At 49.6% G+C, this 21,834-nt stretch overlaps 1 long non-coding RNA gene across 1 annotated transcript; it reads right to left on the bottom strand.

Moving 5' to 3' along the window:
• Positions 1-16,407: 16,407 nt before the first annotated feature.
• On the bottom strand, positions 16,408-17,918 carry LOC136351298 (uncharacterized). The gene is made up of 2 exons (XR_010734285.1): positions 17,539-17,918; positions 16,408-16,719 (listed from the first exon to the last, which is right to left on the bottom strand). It is a non-coding gene; the product is annotated as an uncharacterized lncRNA (long non-coding RNA).
• Positions 17,919-21,834: the final 3,916 nt, after the last annotated feature.

The following is a 21,834-nucleotide window of genomic DNA, read 5'->3' as shown; positions in this document are numbered from 1 at the left end:
TTATAGCTCTCCGGACTATGGCTATAGCTATTTAGAACTACTCATAAAACTCATTTCATAACCTTTCATAACCTATAGACTAATCTATACGAGACGAATCTAATGAGTCTAATTAATTCATGATTTGTTACAGTGATGCTACCATAATTATCCGCTAATTATGAATCAATATATATCATTAGATTCGTCTTGCGAATTAGTCCAGAGGTTTTTGGACATACACATTATTAAATACTTCTAAACGATAAGATTCTCTAAGGCTATTTTTTTTTTGCCCCTTGGATCCAAACGAGAACATGCTTAGATATATAGCACGTTAAAACTAGTGATTTCTAGTAATAAATGTTAGACCTCCGTATTTCTTGTGATTTTGGGTTACAGTACTAATACATAAGCAGTAGGGATTGTATACTACTGCATAATCGATTTTTCTGCATAAAATCCCTTTAGACCACATGCGAACCATAACTACCCTCTTATAGCTAGAAAAATCAAACCTCCGAGCACGGTTCAAAAACCACATGCGATCAATTTTTGGTGACGAACCTCTTAACAAGTTCGCATGAAAAAATAAACCAGTCTATTAAAAAGCTCACATACGAAATACCCCCTCTTTTTCTCACCTCCACTCTCTCTCCCCCACTAAGTCTCCCCACTCCTCCCGTCCACCACTGTTGTCCCTACTCCTCCTACTCCTCTCGACGAGGCAAGAGTGGCAGGCTCATGCTCGGATAGGACTCTTCACTCCTCCCTTCTACTATCCTCACACTGGTCGTGCCCTGCTCATTCCTTTCCTCCACCGCGGCCACGATGACAACAGTACGTGGCAAGCGGGCGGACGGGTGAGAGCAGCCGGTGGTTGGGAGGGCAGTGGTGATGGATAAGGCTGTGGGAAGGTTGGCGGCGGGGGGCTTGTGTAATGGATCTGGTGGCGGGGGACTCGGTAGCGGCAGATACGGCACGAGGACCTCCTCACCCAATGAGGCGATGATGGGCGAAGGTCGTGGGCTCGGGCTCCGACGGCGATGGCGGTCTTGGGAGAGAGAGAAAGATCCCACCGATGACGGCGATGGGAGGGGCGGATCCGACATCCCCTCCACCTCCCACACAGATCCCGTCGCCTCTCCACCCCCATACGCGCGGATCTGTAAACAGCTTCGAGCGATGTTGACAAAGACAGTAGCGGCAGCGGCTTCTAGATTCTAGGGTTAGGTTTCAGGGCTAAGGGAAATTGATTTTCAGAATTTTTTTTATTTGCGATTTTTCCATTTCGCAGTCGAACAACTTAAGCGTGTGCATGCGAAAATCAAATTTTTCACGTGCGGTTACTTTAGCCGCATGCGAAAATCAGATTTTTGTGAACACCTGGGTACATGTGGGCTGCCCACACACCCGCGAAAATCAGTTTTGACCTCATGCGAAAATCGATTTTGTAGTAGTGAGTAGTGTTAATGCTGATGTGTGGCGCAATATCTTAATGTTGTTGGTGCAATATAGCACACTGTTGTTAGCATCTTATTTGTAAACATATGCTATTTGACTATCTTGTTGTGGAGCTGTTTATGGTTATAGGGTATTTTCTACTGTAGTGTCGGTATTATAGTGTACGGCTCCCATCGTTTGGTTTATTTACGGAATAAGCCAAACAATATATCTGCAAACGAAAAATAATTTACGAATAAAACTTTTATATACGTCGCGTCGTAGTCAAAGACAGATGTGTGCTTTGTCTGTGCCATGGGCATCGTGTGGACACGTGTGCTCAACCCTGTGTTGTGGGATCACACTTGTCACTAAGGAAGAGCACACGTATATGTCGGGCCACCATGGCCACGATTTCCTTCTTGCAAATAAAAAGGAGAACAGAATTGCAGAAAAGCTGCAGCAAATTAAGCAGCACAAACACCTTGCACGCAATCTACAGTTCATCTTCGTTCCAATGTGAGGTACAAACTTGTCTGAGAGATCGAGAGATTTTGGTGGCCAGGGTTTAGAGATCGATTGCTGGCCGACACGGCTCCTTCTAGGTGGTCAGCAGACCTGCATAGTGCAATGTGCTTCTTTCCTAATGTCACCTATTCCCAAACGAATAAAATTTTGTAACATGTACATCATCATGCTGGTGCAATATGTGTACATGCATGTTATCAAACAGCAGAAATGACAGATAGAAGAGGATGTTAATTTCTTCCTATGCAATGGATGAATGAGCTAAGTTGTCTGACAAATTATGGATAGGAAAAGAGAATAAACGCTAACTGTGGAAAATATAAATAGGAGAGGGGGAGGGAGATAGCGAAGTATAAATAGTAGTATAAGATAGGTGGCTTAAAAACACGTACTTTCTTCATGAAAGTTGAAGTAGAGGTTGTTGGTAACTATGCTTTGGGTCTTTTCGGAACCCAGGGTTCTATCACGTCCCGAACTAGTCCCGATAGGAACTAGCCCATGACGCTCCAAATTAACCTGTTAATCGATACCAGTCTCAGGAAACAGTGCTGGTATCACAGGAAGACAGAATATCACAGCAACAGAGGTCTCTTTATTATAGAGTAGAGATACAGTCATGTTGGGCTGCGGACAGATCCCGAGCTCACAACTGCATTGCAAAAGGGAAGCGGAAGCCAAGACTTGGACCAAACAACACAGGCGCGACTTGGGAACTAGGCCGAAACCCTAAAACTCATCGTAACCGGCTTGCTCCTGGAAGAACTCCTCGTCAGCGGGATCCGCATCATCTTCTTCAGCAACTGGTGGGGGGATTATTTTTATAGAGCAAGGGTGAGTACGGGAGTACTCAGCAAGCCATGGGAAATAAGTGTTTAATGTAGGCTTCAAGGAAAGGCTATTGTTTTTGCAATTGATTTTATTTGAACTCTTTTCTGAAAACAACTAAGTGAGTGCTTCTCAAACGACACGGATGAGACAGTGCGTCTCGTCCGGTCGGAGTATGTGCAATGTATCAGTCTTTAGAATTGTTCAAGATTGGCACCCGGCCAACAACTTTCAAACGGCCACCCGGGCCAACAACTTTCAAACGGCCACCCGGGCCTAGCTGATCCCATCATCTGCAGATTTTCCAAACATCGATCCCCTTTTCACAACAGCAATTTCACAAGGCAGTAGTCAAACAAAACTACGCTAGGAATCACCTCACATCCACCCATGACCGTGGGCACGGCTGTTCGAACAGTTTGTTAACCTCTGCAGAGGGGGTACACTTTACCCACACGACATTACTAACCCGGATCACCCAGCCCGTGGGGATCAGCCACGTCGGGAGACCTCCAAGCTTTCATGACAAGGCATTTCCAAAGCCGACACAGGTTTACCATATGCCGACGAGAGGGGTCCCAGACCAACAACAGGTTAGGTCCCAGACCATACTGTGCCAGGAAGCCCAGGGGTCCTCCCCGACACCACCCCGGCGAATCCACATGTCTCTCGGCATCATGGCTCCCCTGATAAGCTAGTTACTCAGCCAGGGGTGTCCCATTCCACCCATGTGGTCGTACTTGTCTTATGTTCGGATGAAATTCCAAGGAAACGGTCCTTAAGAGCAAAAGCGGGAAACCGTACACCCGGTACGTTCCCCGGTCCGCGGTTTTGGAAATTCATTTAGTTCGCAAGCACCGACCCAGGTGTCGGGTTTTCCATGTCTTTTGTAAAACCCAAGTTTTACCCAAGAAGTTACTCAAATTTTAAGTTTGAAGGCGACCGTCGATACTCACACAGAGTGCACGAATATCGAGGCGCAACTAGATGGTTACAAGGGAACATGGTATAACAATTAACAAAGGAAGGATCAGATGCAACAAATTAGGTAGGTCCGCCAATCTGCCTTGCAGACGGGACAAGCAAATTAAGTGCGATCCTATCAATGCATAATATTTTTCAAGCAACAAAATTAAGTTCAGATATAGGCTCAAGATGTTCAAAGGTGGCTTGCCTTGCTCGAGATCTTGAGCTTGATCCTCGAAATCCTCGCACTGCGGGTCTTCGGGCTCCGAAACTACACGCAAAACGGGACAACTCAACAAACGGCGAAAATAAAGCCCTATTAATGACCTCTAAGCGTGCCATTAGATAGATCTCGAGATTTGAGGAATTTTGGAAGTTGAACGGAGTCAAACGGATTTACAGTTGGGAAGATATTGAATTTCTAAGATTATTGGATTTTTGGTCTAAAGGAAAAGGATTTATTTAAATCCTTTTTTAAAAAGAAAAGAAAAGAAAAGAAGGAGGGGGAAAATTAGACTTCCCTCGGGCGGCGAGGGCGCGGCCCGAGAGAAAAGAGGCGGCTCGGCCGAGCTAAATGGGCCGGCCGGCCCAAAAGGCGGCCCAAAGCACGCGCGCGGGCGGGGAGGGGAGAGAGAGCCGGTGGACCGGGTCCATCCCGCGTGGTCCCGGGTGGGACCCGTTTGTCGACGACTCACGAGCCCACGCGCTAGGGTTCGGGGAGGGAGACGCGGTGCATGCGCGCGGTTCGCGGAGGATGCGGTGCGGCGGGCCCACGAGCAGCCTCACGGCTCACCGCGGACCATGCGCACGGGGGAGGGGGAGGAAACGGAGGGAGCGGCTGGCCGGGTCAGCCGATCCGGTCGCGGCCGAGGTGGCGCCGACGTGGCGCCTACGTGGCAGCGACACGGGCCGGCGGGAGGTAGGCGACAACGCCGACCGGAACGGACGGCGGACGACAGCGGCGAGCGGCGGAGCGAACCACGGCGATACAGGCGAAAGCGAGCACACCGGGTGGTTGCACGAGACGAGGGGAGACGAGCCAACGGCTCGGATTCGTTGGAGGGAGTGCGTCGGCGGCAACCGGCGGGGAGGGAAGAGGGAAACGGCGACGAGGTCACGAGGGGCCGATTCCCGGCGGCGAGAACATCTACGCGGCTACGGGAATCCGTTCGTCCCATGCGCGGGAAGCAACGGGCGGCGCGGCGATTTGAGCGGCGTGGCTTGGGCACGTGTGCTGGCTCGCGGGGCCGAGCGGCTGCGCGGCAGGGCAGCGGGGCCGGGCGGCGCAGACGGCGCAGGCGCGGCACGGGCGGCGACCACGCGGGCGCGCGGGAAGCGGCAGCGAGGGAGTGGAGAGGGAGGGCTCGGCTCGGCGCGGCTCACGCACACGCGCGCGCGGCGCGCGGACAGAGCGGAGAAGAGGGAGAGAGAGAGAGGGAGAGAGAGAGAGCCGGGGAGGGAGGGGGAGATGGGCCGAGAGAAATTCGGCCCATCGAACCCGAGGGAGGCAAAATAGACTTTTGCGGAGGGATTGATTTGGGAAGGATTGGGATTCGGGATTGAACTCGGCGATAGATCGGGGATTTGAGATCTGAGATGGCACGGACACTAGACAACAAGCAAAGAAACAGATTTCGCAAATAGAGTTTTTAAGAGATAGTTTTCCCGCTAGGCGCCACGACGGAACGGGCGCTACAGACCAACCCCCCTAACAAGAATCTCGACCCCGAGATTCAGCACCTAAGGGAGCAGCTCCGAGAACTCGGCGCGGAGAAGATCTTCTCGCTCCCAGGTTGCCTCATCTTCAGAATGATTGCTCCATTGGACCTTGTAGAACTTGATGGTCTTCCTTCGAGTCTGACGTTCTGCCTCTTCAAGAACCTTGATCCGTCTTTCCTTGTAGGTCAGATTCCTTTCTAGCTCGATATTACCCAGGGGAATTTGTTCTTCTGGAACTCAAAGACACTTCTTCAATTGAGACACGTGGAACACGTTGTGCACATCTGCGAGACCTTCAGGTAATTCAAGCTGATAAGCCACTTCGCCACGTCTGGCGGTTATGAGGTAGGAGCCGATGTAGCGGGGTGCTAACTTGCCGGACATCCCAAACCTCCTCATACCATGGAGAGGCGATACCCGCAGGTACACATGATCTCCTTTTTCGAACTCAAGGTCACGTCTCCGATTGTCAGCGTAATTCTTCTGACGGTTCTGTGCTGTCTTTAAACGTTCTCGGATCAGCTTAACTTGTTCTTCTGCTGCCTTGAGTATGTCAGGACCGAATACCAGTGCTTCGCCCACCTCATTCCAGCACAAGGGAGTGCGGCACTTTCTTCCGAACATTGCCTCATTCGGCGACATCTGAATGCTGGCCTGATAGCTGTTGTTGTATGAGAACTCAGCATACGGCAAACAACGATCCCAAGTGCCTTCAAAATCCAGGGCACACGCGCGTAGCATGTCTTCTAGAATTTGGTTTACCCTTTCTGTCTGACCATCGGTCTGCGGATGGTAAGCTGTATTAAATTTTAGATCGGTTCCGAGAGCTTCATGCAACTGCTTCCAGAACCTTGAGGTGAACTGAGTGCCTCGGTCTGACACAATCTTCTTGGGACAGCCATATCTACACACGACATGGGTCATGTAGAGTCCTGCTAGTTTCTTTCCATCAAAGGTGGTTTTCACTGGCACGAAATGAGCTGATTTCGTGAGTCGGTCCACGATTACCCAGATGGAGTCGTACCCGCTAGGGGTTCTTGGCAAACCGGTGATGAAATCTATTCCGATCTCTTCCCATTTCCACTCGGGAATCGGTAGGGGTTGCAGCAGACCCGCTGGCCTCTGATGCTCTGCCTTGACTCTTTGGCAAATGTCACACAGGGCCACGTATTCTGCAACATCTCGCTTCATTCCAGCCCACCAGAAATATGCCTTGATATCCTGGTACATCTTCGTACTTCCTGGATGAATGGAGTAGGCGGACTTATGAGCTTCCTTTAGGATGAGATCTCTTAACTCCATCTTGGCCGGTACACAGATGCGTGGACCGCACCAAACTGTGCCTTGATCGTCTATGGAGAAATCGGTGTCTTTCTTCTCCTGTATTCTTTTTATTAATTCTTTTATCCCTTCGTCATCTTTCTGAGCTTCCCGGATTTGCGATTCTAGGGTAGGCTATACTATCAAGCTGGCAGGGACACCTGACTGTACCACGGTCAGCCTTAACTTCTCCAATTCTCTGCACAGGCAATCTTGGTCAGGCCGTATTTGAGCTACATTGCAATAGGTCTTGCGACTTAGCGCATCAGCGACCACATTAGCTTTACCGGGGTGGTAATGAATTCCAAGATCGTAATCCTTGATTAGTTCCAACCATCTTCTCTGCCTCATATTTAACTCGGTCTGAGTGAAGATGTACTTAAGACTTTTGTGATCGGTGTATACTTCACATCTGTTTCCGATTAAATAGTGCCTCCAGATCTTAAGAGCATGAACCACGGCTGCCAACTCGAGATCATGGGTGGGATAGTTGACTTCATGAGACCTGAGCTGCCTGGATGCATAGGCCACAACCTTTTGTTCTTGCATTAGGACACATCCTAAGCCTTGTCTTGATGCATCACAGAAGATCTCGAAATCTTTTCGGATATCTGGCAAGGAGAGAACTGGGGCAGTGGTCAACCTTTTCTTTATTTCTTGAAAGCTGTCTTCACAAGCTGTAGACCATTGAAATTTCTTTTCCTTCTTTAACAGCTCGGTCATAGGTCTGGCTAGCTTAGAGAATCCTTCAATGAATCTTCGATAATATCCAGCTAAGCCAAGGAAACTACGGATCTCTGACACATTCTTGGGCGGGTTCCAAGCAAGTACAGCCTCAACCTTGCTGGGGTCTACTTCGACACCGTTGGAGGAGATCACGTGTCCAAGAAATGCTACTCGGTCTAACCAGAATTCGCATTTCGAGAATTTAGCGAATAGTTGATGATCCCTGAGCTTTTCCATTATTAGCCTCAGGTGTTTAGCATGTTCTTCCTCATTCTTGGAGTATATCAGGATGTCATCGATGAACACCACGACAAACTGGTCCAGGTATTCCATGAAGATTTTGTTCATTATGTTCATGAAGAATGCTGGAGCATTGGTGAGTGCAAAGGACATCACTGTGAACTCATATAGACCATAACGCGTTGAGAAAGCGGTCTTCCGGATATCTTCAGATCTGATTTTCAATTGGTGGTAACCTGATCTCAAGTCAATTTTTGAGAAAACTCTTGCTCCTTTAAGTTGATCGAACAAATCGTCGATCCGTGGCAACGGATACTTGTTCTTTATAGTTACTTCATTCAGGGCTCTATAGTCGATTACCATTCTCTCAGAGCCATCCTTTTTCTTAACCAGAAGCACTGGGGCTCCCCAAGGGGATGAGCTAGGTCGCACATAACCTTTACTCTCCAATTCTTCGATTTGTCTTTTAACTTCTGCTAACTCATTAGCTGCCATTCGGTAGGGTCTTTTTGCAATTGGTGCGGTGCCTGGTGCCAGTTCTTTGGCGAACTCAATCTCTCGGTCTAGTGGCATACTCGTTAATTCTTCTGGAAATACGTTGGGATATTCACAGACTATGGGCACCGACTCCAAGGAGGTGACTTGTAAACAGGTTAGGATAGTCCGACTTGCAGTAGGGGTGTTAGAGGTAAAGCGGACATGCTTTCCTCCAGGTCCTTGCAAGGTGATGGACTTTTCGGCACAATCTATCTGTCCTTTGTGCTTAGCCAACCAATCCATCCCTAGGATGATGTCCAAGCTTTGCGAGTTTAGGACTATCGGTTTGGCTAGGAAGTCAACTTCCTCAATTCTAAGATTAACTTCCGGGCATATTTGAGTTGCCCTTATGTTCCTCCCAGGGGAATGTACTATCATTGGTACACGTAAATTTTGGGTTTTCCAACCATTTGTTTTCACAAAAGCTTGTGATATGAAAGAATGGGAAGCTCCTGAATCAAACAGAACTATTGCGGGTACGGAGTTGACAGAGAACATACCCATCACAACGTCTGGAGCATCCTAAGTGGTCTCAGCTTGAATGTGGTTCACCCGGCCTCGACCAAAGTTGTTGGAAGCACGAGAACCATGTCCACTTGCCTGAGAGCTAGGACGAGACTGAGCTGCCGCTGGAGTAGGAGTTCTGGCAGTGCTGCCATTAGCATGCCCTGAGTTGGTGTTGGTAGGATTCTGAGGGCACTGTCGGGCATAGTGACCCATCTGGTTGCACCGGAAACACTGAACTGCTGACGGTCCTAGCGGTGACTTGAAAGAGGTAACACTGTTTGGCGCAGTATTGCCACTAGGGGCACGCTGCTGTGGCTGAGGTGCCGGACGGTTCATCTGAGGACGAGGGGCGTAGCCTGGCTGGCGGTTAGCCTGAGTGACCGACTGGTGGTATTGCATGGGTTGACCATAGCGAGGGCGAGGTGCGCCTCGGGAAGAATTTCCCTGATGGTTAGACTTGCGTTTCTTGTATTCTTCGGTACCCTCTTTTCTGGCATCCTCAAGTAGAAGTGCCTTGTTGATCATATGTTGAAAAGTGGGGAAGTCATGAGCAAGCAATTGGAGTCTCATTCCAACTGCGATCCCTTTCAAGAATTTCCTGATCTTCTTCTTGTCTGTCTCCACTTCCTCAGGGGCGTACCGAGCCAACTTGTTGAACAGGCTTAGGTACTCATTTGCACTGTTGTTGCCTTGCTTAAGTCTGTTGAATTCCTCTTTCTTCATATCAATGGTGCTTTCAGGCATATGAGCTGCACGGAAAGCCATAGCAAACTCATCCCAAGCAATGTTAGTGGGTTCAGGGTGTGCATTGCAGTAATTCTCCCACCAATCTGCAGCAGGTCCTCTTAGCTGGTGAGAGGCGTAGAGCGTCTTCTCAACAGGAGTACATTGCACTAAGTTGAGTTTTCTATCAACATCTTTCAGCCAATCGTCAGCCTCGACGGGCTCGACGGTCTGAGAGAACTCTGGCGGACGAGACCTCAGAAAGTCTGTCAGCTTGGATCTATTGTTGCCCATGTGAGGGTGGCCATTTCCATGCGCATTATGCTGGAAACCGGCTACGGCTGCGGCTAATCCTTGCAAGATTTGTGTCTGAACTGCCATTAAGTGCTGCATGTTATTTTCCACATGAGGTGGGGAAGGGAGGCGTTCTTCTCCAGAATTGTGACTGGCAGTGCGGTGAGAGCGGTGAGACTATTCCATCTCTGCATTACAGGAAGCTGTGTGATGCGAGCGGTTGTTGCGGCAGGGTTGCTCAACTTCTGCGTTGCGGGAAGCAGTACGGTGCGAACGGTTGCTGTGGTGAGACTGCTCATTAGCTGACTCATGATTTGCTTCTGGCTCAACTCTACCTTCCTCAAAACCGAAGCGGGCTGGTGCACGAGCAGCACGGCGGGGGCGGCTAGCCATCTAAACTCCCAGAAGAGGGCGAGGTAAAAATCAGATAAGCACTTAGGAGGGCAAGGAGCAAAGTAAATAGCAACTCAGATAGCACACACTAGGCATAAACTGGATTTTTCAAATTATAAAAACACCTAATATAACGGGTGTGGACAAGTCACAGAGCTACGCCGAGCTTGACTGTGCGCACACCACCTAGGAGAACCAGACTACCAAACAACACCCACATCAAACACACGCACGCACGCACTATCTTGCCACGACTCCAAAAGAGTTGGCGGCGGAACAAAAGGGCCTAACACACGGACGGCTGCTGAAGACTGCCTCCTCTACTCCTCGTCTGTCTGGCTGCCTCCTGTAGTCGGCTCCTCAGTCGAAGAAACGTCGATCGGCTGACGCGAAGGGACCGGCGGAACCTGTCGAGGGCCGGCAGCAGCACGGGCCGCTGGCGGTGGGGGAGCTGGGTAGTCGAAGCGGAACACGGAGGAGGAACCAACAACACGCTTCCGCGCAGTGCGGATAAAGCGTGGGCCACGGCGGGAGGAAGCAACTGGGGTGTGTCCGGGGGTGTAGGAGGGGCTAACTGGGTGTGGGTAGGGGGAGTACATTGGTGAGTACGGCGCACGCGAGCTGAGGGAGCGCGGGCCACTAGGAGTGCGAGCAGAGCTGCGGGAGCTGTGGGAGGACAGGTGGCTGGCGTGGCAGAGGCGGCCTGAGTCCCAAGAGACAGTGTCAACTGAGGTGACACCATCCTCGGCCAGACGGGCCTCCAGAGCGGCGTAGCGGCGGGCAAGGGAGCGGTAAGCCTCAAGGAGTAGGTCGTGCTGAGTGGCCTGAGCCTCCGAAAGCTCAACCATGCGAGTCAGCACTGGCTGAGACTCGCTGTACGGACAAGGGTACCTGGCGTCTGCGTGGCCAGAAGGAAGGCGTGGAAGCTGCCGTAAGGCAGAGCCCCCGAGACAGTGGCTGTAGTCGTGGGCCAAGCGACGAAGCGCAGTCCAGGAGAGGTCCTGGTACGCGATCTGGAGGGTGGGCCTGGCCACGGTGAAGTGGTGTGGGCGAAGGCCGGCTCCGTGTATACCTCCACGAGGGTAAAGGTACACAGAGAGCTCACAGCGAGGGGGAACACGGTCCATGGAGTACCCCGTGTACTCGGGACACGAGAAGCCAAGGAAGCGGGCGAGGTCACGAAGCTGAGCGACGTGGTGGCCCTCACCAAAACCGTGGGAACTGAAGCTGGCGTTCACTGCCATCTACAATTTTAAAAGAGGGAGAAAAGATCAGTAACCATTTTAAAAACAAACTATTGAAAATAAGGAAACCAAAAGAACCTTAGCTTTTCGCAAGTAGTTTTGAACTTAGTATCCCTAGGGTCGTCCTAAACGTCGGGTTTCGCCCTAGGGCCAAGCCTGTGCTCTGGTACCATCTCTTGTCACGCCCCGAACTAGTCCCGACCGGAACTAGCCCGTGACGCTCCAAATTAACCTGTTAATCGATAACAGTCCCAGGAAACAGTGCTGGTATCACAGGAAGACAGAATATCACAGCAACAGAGGTCTCTTTATTATAGAGTACAGATACAGTCATGTTGGGCTGCGGACAGATCCCGAGCTCACAACTGCATTGCAAAAGGGAAGCGGAAGCCAAGACTTGGACCAAACAACACAGGCGCGACTTGGGAACTAGGCCAAAACCCTAAAACTCATCGTAGCCGGCTTGCTCCCGGAAGAACTCCTCGTCAGCGGGATCTGCTTCATCTTCTTCAGCAACTGGTGGGGGGATTATTTTTATAGAGCAAGGGTGAGTACGGGAGTACTCAGTAAGCCATGGGAAATAAGTGTTTAATGCAGGCTTCAAGGAAAGGCTGTTGTTTTTTGCAATTGATTTTATTTGAACTCTTTTCTGAAAACAACTAAGTGAGTGCTTCTCAAACGACACGGATGAGACAGTGCGTCTCGTCCGGTCGGAGTATGTGCAATGTATCAGTCTTTAGAATTGTTCAAGATTGGCACCCGGCCAACAACTTTCAAATGGCCACCCGGGCCAACAACTTTCAAACGGCCACCCGGGCCTAGCTGATCCCATCAGCTGCAGATTTTCCAAACATCGATCCCCTTTTCACAACAGCAATTTCACAAGGCAGTAGTCAAACAAAACTACGCTAGGAATCACCTCACATCCGCCCATGACCGTGGGCACGGCTGTTCGAACAGTTTGTTAACCTCTGCAGAGGGGGTACACTTTACCCACACGACATTACTAACCCGGATCACCCAGCCCGTGGGGATCAGCCACGTCGGGAGACCTCCAAGCTTTCATGACAAGGCATTTCCAAAGCCGACACAGGTTTACCATATGCCGACGAGAGGGGTCCCAGACCAACAACAGGTTAGGTCCCAGACCATACTGTGCCAGGAAGCCCAGGGGTCCTCCCTGACACCACCCCGGCGAATCCACATGTCTCTCGGCATCAAGGCTCCCCTGATAAGCTAGTTACTCAGCCAGGGGTGTGCCATTCCACCCATGTGGTCGTACTTGTCTTATGTTCGGATGAAATTCCAAGGAAACGGTCCTTAAGAGCAAGAGCGGGAAACCGTACACCCGGTACGTTCCCCGGTCTGCGGTTTTGGAAATTCATTCAGTTCGCAAGCACCGACCTAGGTGTCGGGTTTTCCAAGTCTTTTGTAAAACCCAAGTTTTACCCAAGAAGTTACTCAGATTTTATGTTTGAAGGCGACCGTCGATACTCGCACAGAGTGCACGAATATCGAGGCGCAACTAGATGGTTACAAGGGAACATGGTATAACAATTAACAAAGGAAGGATCAGATGCAACAAATTAGGTAGGTCCGCCAATCTGCCTTGCAGACGGGACAAGCAAATTAAGTGCGATCCTATCAATGCATAATATTTTTCAAGCAACATAATTAAGTTCAGATATAGGCTCAAGATGTTCAAAGGTGGCTTGCCTTGCTCGAGATCTTGAGCTTGATCCTCGAAATCCTCGCACTGCGGGTCTTCGGGCTCCGAAACTACACGCAAAACGGGACAACTCAACAAACGGCGAAAATAAAGCCCTATTAATGACCTCTAAGCGTGCCATTAGATAGATCTCGAGATTTGAGGAATTTTGGAAGTTGAACGGAGTCAAACAGATTTACAGTTGGGAAGATATTGAATTTCTAAGATTATTGGATTTTTGGTCTAAAGGAAAAGGATTTATTTAAATCCTTTTTGAAAAAGAAAAGAAAAGAAAAGGAGGGGGAAAATTAGACTTCCCTCGGGCGGCGAGGGCGCAGCTCGAGAGAAAAGAGGCGGCTCGGCCGAGCTAAATGGGCCGGCCGGCCCAAAAGGCGGCCCAAAGCGCGCGCGCGGGCGGGGAGGGGAGAGAGAGCCGGTGGGCCGGGTCCATCCCGCGTGGTCCCGGGTGGGACCCGCTTGTCGGCGACTCGGCTCACCGTGCGGAGCGAGCACGCGGCGCGCGCTAGGGTTCGGGGAGGGAGACGCGGTGCACGCGCGCAGTTCGCGGAGGATGCGGTGCGGCGGGCCCACGCGCAGCCTCACGGCTCACCGCGGACCATGCGCACGGGGGGGGGAACGGAGGGAGCGGCTGGCCGGGTCAGCCGATCCGGTCGCGGCCGAGGTGGCGCCGACGTGGCGCCTACGTGGCAGCCACGTGGGCCGGCGGGAGGTAGACGACAACGCCGGCCGGAACGGACGGCGGACGACAGCGGCGAGCGGCGGAGCGAACCACGGCGATACAAACGAAAGCGAGCACACCGGGTGGTTGCACGAGACGAGGGGAGACGAGCCAACGGCTCGGATTCGCCGGAGGGAGTGCGTCGGCGGCGGATTACCGCGGCGGCAACCGGCGGGGAGGGAAGAGGGAAACGGGGACGAGGTCATGAGGGGCCGATTCCCGGCGGCGAGAGCATCTACGCGGCTACGGGAATCCGTCCCTTGCGTCGGATTAGGAGGAAACGCATCGAGGGAGGCCGGCGACGAGAGGCGCTTCCGAGCTCGGGCGGCGACGGCGGCGAGCACGCGGCGAGCGACGGCAGCAGTCGGGGCGGCACCGGCTAGCTACGGGGAGGCTACTCGTGCTACTACCCGAGTCTAAGGGGAGGAGATGGAACGAGGAGGGAGAACGGGGGGATGCGCTACCGTGCGGGACGGAGTGCAGTGACGATGGGCCGACGGCACAGGAGTGATCTCTCCGGCCTCGGGCCGAGGAAGAGGAAGAAGAGGGCGCGCCCGGAGTCCCCTTCCGCGTCCTTGCTCGTGCCGGCTCCTCCGACACGCGCGACGGCGAATGGCGGCAGCGAACAGAGCACGGGAGGCGGCGACAATGGAGTGGAGGCGAGAGACGAAAACGAGGGAGATTGGAGGATGGAGGAGCTTGGGTTTATAGGGGCGACAAAGTCGGTTTGGGAGAGGGGAACCGACATTGGACGGTCAAGCCGGCGAGCTGGCGCCCGGCTAGCGGCTAACACGACGACAGGAGGTGACGCCGGCGAGAGGGAAAAGGGAGAAAAGGAAGGGAGAAAGGGAGCTTGTCCCTTGCCACTTTGGGAAAAGGACGAGGGAGCGGAGGCGACGCGGCAGAGGGAGGAGGGGCTCTGCCTCCGTCCCTTGGAAGCTAGCGCGTGGAGTGGCGGGGTTGGGTTGATGACGACGGTGATGACGGCGGGGCGGTTTGGAGCGGGGCGACGACACGAGCGGCAGGTGCGGGCAGGCGCGGCAGAAGCTGATGGCGGCGGCGACCAGGCGGTCGGCCACCACGGCACATGCGCGCGGGAAGCAACGGGCGGCGCGGCGATTTGAGCGGCGTGGCTTGGGCACGCGTGCTGGCTCGCGGGGCCGAGCGGCTGCGCGGCAGGGCAGCGGGGCCGGGCGGCGCAGACGGCGCAGGCGCGGCACGGGCGGCGACCACGCGGGCGCGCGCACGCGAACAACGGCTCGCGGGAAGCGGCAGCGAGGGAGCGGAGAGGGAGGGCTCGACTCGGCGCGGCTCACGCGCACGCGCGCGCGGCGCGCGGACAGAGCGGAGAAGAGGGAGAGAGAGAACGAGAGAGAGAGAGGGAGAGAGAGGGAGCCGGGGAGGGAGGGGGAGATGGGCCGAGAGAAATTCGGCCCATCGAACCTGAGGGAGGCAAAATAGACTTTTGCGGAGGGATTGATTTGGGAAGGATTGGGATTCGGGATTGAACTCGGCGATAGATCGGAGATTTGAGATCTGAGATGGCACGGACACTAGACAACAAGCAAAGAAACAGATTTCGCAAATAGAATTTTTAAGAGATAGTTTTCCCGCTAGGCGCCACGACGGAACGGGCGCTACAGGTTCCCAACCCCTCTGCATCGTATTCCGCAAGCACGCGTTTCAAACTGCTAAATGATGTGTTTTTTTTTAAAAAAAATTCTATATGAAAGTTGTTTAAAAAATAATATTGATCCATTTTTGAAAAATAGCTCATACTTAATTTAATCACGCGCTAATGAACCGTTCTATTTTCCATGCGCGCTGTTCCTGTTGGGAACCGGCTCTAGCGAACACAGACTCTGTTCGCTACTGGCGGTTCCCATCCGGAACAGTGCGCGCGGAAAACGGAACTGCTCATTAGCGTGTGATTAATTAAATATTTGCTATTTTTTTCAAAAGTGGATCAATATGATTTTTCTAAGCAACTTTTGTATAGAAACTTTTTGCAAAAACCGCACGGTTTAGCAATTTGAAAAGCGTACACGCAAAATACGATGTAGAGGGGTTGGGAATCCTGGGTTCCGAACAGACCCTTAAGAGCAAGTATAATAGGAGACTGTAAGCCGTCTAAATACTGAGGTAGAGGAGAGAAGAGAGAGAGGAGAAGCGGACTGTAAACTTACAGCCAGCTTGGACATAAGAACCAAGAAACTCTGTGAGAGAGACAAGTGGGCCCTATATTAATTGTAAAGAGCTAAATATTATATGGGTGAACTGAGAGAAGGCTATAAAGAGCCTTATAGCCAATAAGCCGGCTGTATTATTATCCTTCCTCTAAGCAACATACAGAAAGGAAACCGAAGGAGATAGCGTTTCATGTGAAATAGTAAATGTGTATGTTCGAAGTTGTAAATACATCTCATGTACCAATAACATCCATTGGTCCCTCATGCGTCTTTCCTATCAGCAAACTTATATTGATACCCAAACTTTTCATGATTTGGCAATTCGGATCCCTTAAAAATTTTGACCTTTTGATTTTATTTTTTTTTTGCTGTTTTTATAATTATGTACATATCTGTATATACATCCCACACTCAGACACAGATGCGTCGCATTTTACATATGCCTGATCAAGCCAAAGAAATGGAACACCCACAAGGACACGAGCATCGATCAAAGATGTAGACGTGAGTTGCTAGTTGTTTCCTCTCCCCTCCAACGTAACAAAGCCCTGCCAGGGAAGGGAGGGCTGCTGATGAACTGTTGCCTGGGCGACGGCAAGTGTTGTCAAGCGGTGCCGCGGTGGCTCGATCCATCAATGGCTGAAGCAACGTACGTGAAAAGGTAAACATGCAATGTGTTTATTTTCCCCAATGTCACCCATTCTCAAAATAAAATCCTTTTTGACATATTGTAAATATAATGTAGTGTACATGGCAAACTATTCTAAACCCTCGATGAAATACTCTCTGGTTGTTGTCTGCATGTCACTTAAATTGTTATGAAAAATTTAAAAAGATGTAAAAGTTGAATTTTAACTTGTATGTTTGTTGAAGTGATATATAATATGGTATTACATCTTCTCAATTTATTTTTAGTTTTTTTATAACTATTTGAGTGACATGCAAACAACGAGAGAATATCCACTCGAGAGTTTAAAATCCACTCCGAGTGTACATATATAGTATATACTACAGAACTGAACGATATGATGAGAGAGAGAGAGATAGCTAGCCTGTGTACGCAGAAAGAGCAAGTCATATAAGTAGGAGAGGGGAAAAGAGATTAAAACAAATCATATCAATATGTAGAGATACAACAGAGGTTGATAATTGTTCTCATTTAGGTGAAATACTGAAAACTAAACAATGTGTTTGGAATGTAGTTAAACAAAAGATGGAGATCAAGCTGTTCAAGAGAGGCTTAACTAGCACGGAGCAATGGTCTATGACAATAATATGAAAACGATTTTTCTGTAAGGTCAAAAAGGATTTTTGCGTGCAGATCACCCACCCGTTTGCACCAAGTGTCTGCAAAAATCTAATTTTTTTTGTGCGGGTGACACACCCGCACGCGAAAATCTGCGGATGGCTTATATCGCCCGCACGAAAAAAAACAAAAAAAATAAAATCCAAACTAACCATAGCCATCGCCCGCCGCCACACCTCCTCATGGTCGCTGTCGTTGTCGTAGTCGACGTCGCCACCTTCCGCTGTGACTGGCCACCGCAGCGGGCTCGAGCCCGCCGCCGCTTGCCGCGTCGCCGCCACCCACCGCCGGATCCAGGCGGGAGAGGGGCGTCGCCTCCAAATCCGAGCGGGTGAGGGGCACCGTCTCCAGATTCAGGCGGGCGAGGGGCGCCGTTGCCGGGGAGCGCGTGTGAGGCCGCGCAGCCACCACCGCTCCCGGCCGCCCCGCGCCTGTTGCCCGCCACCGCCCGTGAGAGACGAGAGAGAGATAGAATAAATGAGGATAAGGATGGGTAGGTGGAGAGGATAAGATAGAAATTTTTGAAGTGGTTGAGAGGGAAAAATGCCTAAGGAGAGAGGGTATTTTTACGTGTGGTGCTCTTAAGATGCCCGCATAAGAAAATCTATTTCCACGTGTGCAGTCTCTTAAGAGGTCCGCATGCAAAAATAGGCTTATTTTTGCATGCGGACCCTTAAGAGACCTGCACGTGAAAATCGAGTTTCACATGCGGTTCTCTTAAGGGTCCGCATGTAATAATAGGAGGACGATTTTTCCAGACATGGTCAGTTCTGTACCGTTTGGAATCTAACGAGGGGCTCATACAGAAAATCGTTTCTGTAGTAGTGTGAATACTTGAACATTGTTAAATATTAATGTCCAAGATACAGGTCTTGCTGTCACCCTGTGGCACCATTTGGGAGGCAAGAAATGATCTCTTGCATACTTCTCGAGTGTCCCAAAAGATTCTGGCATATACTACCTCCGTCCCATATTACTTGTTGTTGCTTTGTTTTTTTTCTTGCAATATTTGACAATTCGTTTTATATAAAATTAGTACAAATATAAAAAATAATAAGTCAATTTAAAGTATTTTGATAATAAAACAAGTAAAAAAATAATTAATTCTATTTTTTTAATAAGACGAATGATTAAACATTAAAAAATTTAAAGCGACTGGTAATATGGGACGAAGGCAGTACTGATACGAACTTACGTGCGGCATTGTGTTAAATCTATAAGAATGCCTCTACACGTGTGATTCCTCTCCCCTCTCCCTTCTGCTTCCATGGGGACTCAATTGCCAGCTAGAAGCCTAGAACAATAGCGATTAATGTCCATGCTCGCGTAAAATAGGGGTTAGTTTCTGATTTTGTTCACATTGTTAGTGTTAGTTGCTAATTATTTGCTTACAACAAGCTAATCCCTCCAAGTGTTTCGCCTGAAATTCCTGAAATGGCTGAAATAGTACCATGGCAAGGGATGTAGGACTTGAAAATGTTATCTTGGTGTCGGATTGTCTATCGATCATCCCGCGGATCTCAATCTCAGAGGACACTCAGAAGTTAGTTATTTGATCCGAGGTATCAAGAGGATCACGGCTGTGTTCTTAGAGTGCTCGTTGAAACATGTTTTTCGCCAATCTATTGTAGCGGCACAAGTTTTAGCTTCACGCACTGAGCTGTCTGGTTGTAAGATCTTTGGTTTTGAGACCCTATAGGTTGAATCTAGGAGTTGATCTGTATTTATTTAATAGATGAAAGACATTGATTATCTCAAAAATACATACTGGGATAACTTGTTTGGTGTGTAAGTACAGGTTACATATTTGTATCTCTCTCCGTTCACAAATAATATAAACATTTGTATCGTTTGAAATTTATTCACGAAAATGAGCCACTACTATAAACATCATTAGAGTACTAATTTCATATCCCAACTTACCCCTCATTTAATTTCGCCACATACTAGGTTTGAAAGTAATTTCATCGCAACCTTAATATTCCGTCACTACTAAAATAAGGTATTTGTTGTTGGTTAGGAACCAGTCATAGCGGATTTCCAAACCGACAACCAGCACACATGATGACTTATGTCATTGGTATCGGTTACAGAACTAGCACCTATAATAATATATAGGTGCTAGATTTTGGCTACAATCAGCACCTATAGGGTTGAACGAGGAAAAAAATACCGGCTCGGCTCGAGTCAAACTGATCCGAGCAGAGCATGCATTGCAAAGCAGATTCACATCACTAAATCCATCAAAAAATCACTTTATCAAAATGACTAAGAGGAAGATTCACCGTACTAAAAATCAACCAAAAAAAATCCAAATCAAATCAAATTTGGCAATGGAACAGAACACGGAACGCCTCCATCTCCTCGCTGCCCGGCACTTCTCTTCCGGCTGCAGCCGGGACTGCTGGCAAGTACGTCGTGCTAGTGAACATGTACACCGCGCGCGAGATGTGGGGCAGCGTGGCTGGCACGCACGCACGAGGCGGTGTGGACCCGGCCTGGAGCGCCCGGCGACATCTGTCGGGGCGTCAGCGTTGGCTGAGGAGGTACATGTATGGGTGTCTATAATATTTGTATGGGTGTCTTTATTTTAAATCCGAAACTAAAAGTATAGTTACTGGTTTTTATTTAAAATTGACACCTATAGATTCTTAAAGTGTCAGTTTTCAAATTTTTTTTATCCCATAGGGATAGGAAATGGTCAATAGGTGCCGATTTTAAATGAATTGGCACCCATGAGCCGACTCCTATTAAGATTTTTTCTATGTAGTGTGTAGAAATTCAGGAATACTTATATTTGTGGATGGACAAGAAGCTAGCGAGTGATACAATAATAGGCTTTCGGCAAAACTCCGTGGAGATTAGAAGCACTAATTAAACCTACACACAAAGAAAACATCAAAAATAGCTTGAAAAAGAAATCCAAAAAACAAAAAGACATGCTAACATCCTGTGTCTCTTGACACAGTTCCTGCTCAAGCTACCGCTACCACATTGCTAGTGTCACAATCACCTACATCACCATGAACCGACACATTCGCACATTGACGCTGACGCTTATAGAGCAGTGCACCACGCGGTCACCTCCCCATTGTCATACCTTAGCGTGTAGCGCCTACGATTCCGTTCTTTTATTCAACAAAAGATTTTCGTGACAAACTTTTCAAACTGCTAAACGATACGTTTCGTACAATAACTTTCTATATAAAAGTTTCTCTAATACATTATATTAATATATTTTTCAAATTTGTAATAATTAAAACTCAAACAATCATACTTTTAAAGGAACTTTTAAAGCAAATAGTTTTTGATTGGATACAAACTTTATAATCTTTTTGGAGCACCTTGTAACTTCTGCTTCTTTGTACATACTTTTTAATTTTAATGAAAATACATTGCTAGACAAAGCGCTGGTAGTTTTCCGGTAAAAAAAAGCGAGGGAGTACCATTTTGCGCCACATTGGTTGTTGAGGGTTATATAAGTGTTCGACCGGTATCACTTTTGCTCTCGGCCACCAGCATGGCGGCAGCACTGAAACGTCGTTCATTCACTGCACAACACCACACTCACTCATATGGCCACCTTCTCCGGCACCGACCGCCTCCGCGACCTCCAGGCCTTTGACGACACCAAGGCACTTTTGCTCTCGGCCACCAGCACGGCGACAGCAATGAAACGTCATTCATTCACCGCACAACACCACACTTGCCCATATGGCCACCTTCTCCGGCACCGACCGTCTCCGCGACCTCCAGGCCTTCGACAACACCAAGGCCGGTGTCAAGGGCCTCGTCGACGCCGGCGTCACCGCCATCCCCTACTTCTTCCGCCACCACCCTGACCCCCTCCCCATCGCCGCGCCGTCGGAGGCCGCCGCGGCCATCCTAGTCATCGACCTCGCCAAGGCCGACGTCGACCGTGGCCACGTCGTCTCCCAGGTGAGGTCCGCCGCCGAGTCGGCCGGCTTGTTCTAGGTGGTCAACCACGGCGTCGCCGGGGAGCTCATGGACGCGATGCTCGCGGCGATGCGGCGGTTCAACGAGCAGCCTGCCGGTGGCGTAGTGGCTTTCCGATCCCCACCTCAACCGGTCAACAAGGAGCCTCCAATAACTCCCTATTTAAGTTGAGATACTCCTCGTTTAATTCCTAGGGTGGTATTATTATCCTTAACATTTATTATGGGCCCTTGAGATTTAATAGAAAAATCGGGCCTAGCCCATTTATTCTAACAAATCCTTCAAAATGTATTGATTTCATAGAAATGAAAACATCCACTCTATCCTCTTTTAGTTAGTTCATTGAAGGAAAAAAATTATGTCCCAACACTTTATTTTGCACGTGTATTCATATATTATACATGTATTTTTTTCTATTCTTGCATCTCATGAGACACAATTCTTCCAAGAATGTCACTTGGAGTGAGTCTCTTGAAGTCTTTCCTTTCCCG

This window comes from Oryza sativa, chromosome 8 (assembly GCF_034140825.1).
Source record: "Oryza sativa Japonica Group chromosome 8, ASM3414082v1".
NCBI classification, from domain to species: Eukaryota; Viridiplantae; Streptophyta; class Magnoliopsida; order Poales; family Poaceae; genus Oryza; species Oryza sativa.
The sequence above is the reverse complement of the archived record's forward strand: the minus strand, read 5'-3'. Positions and strand labels throughout refer to the sequence as shown.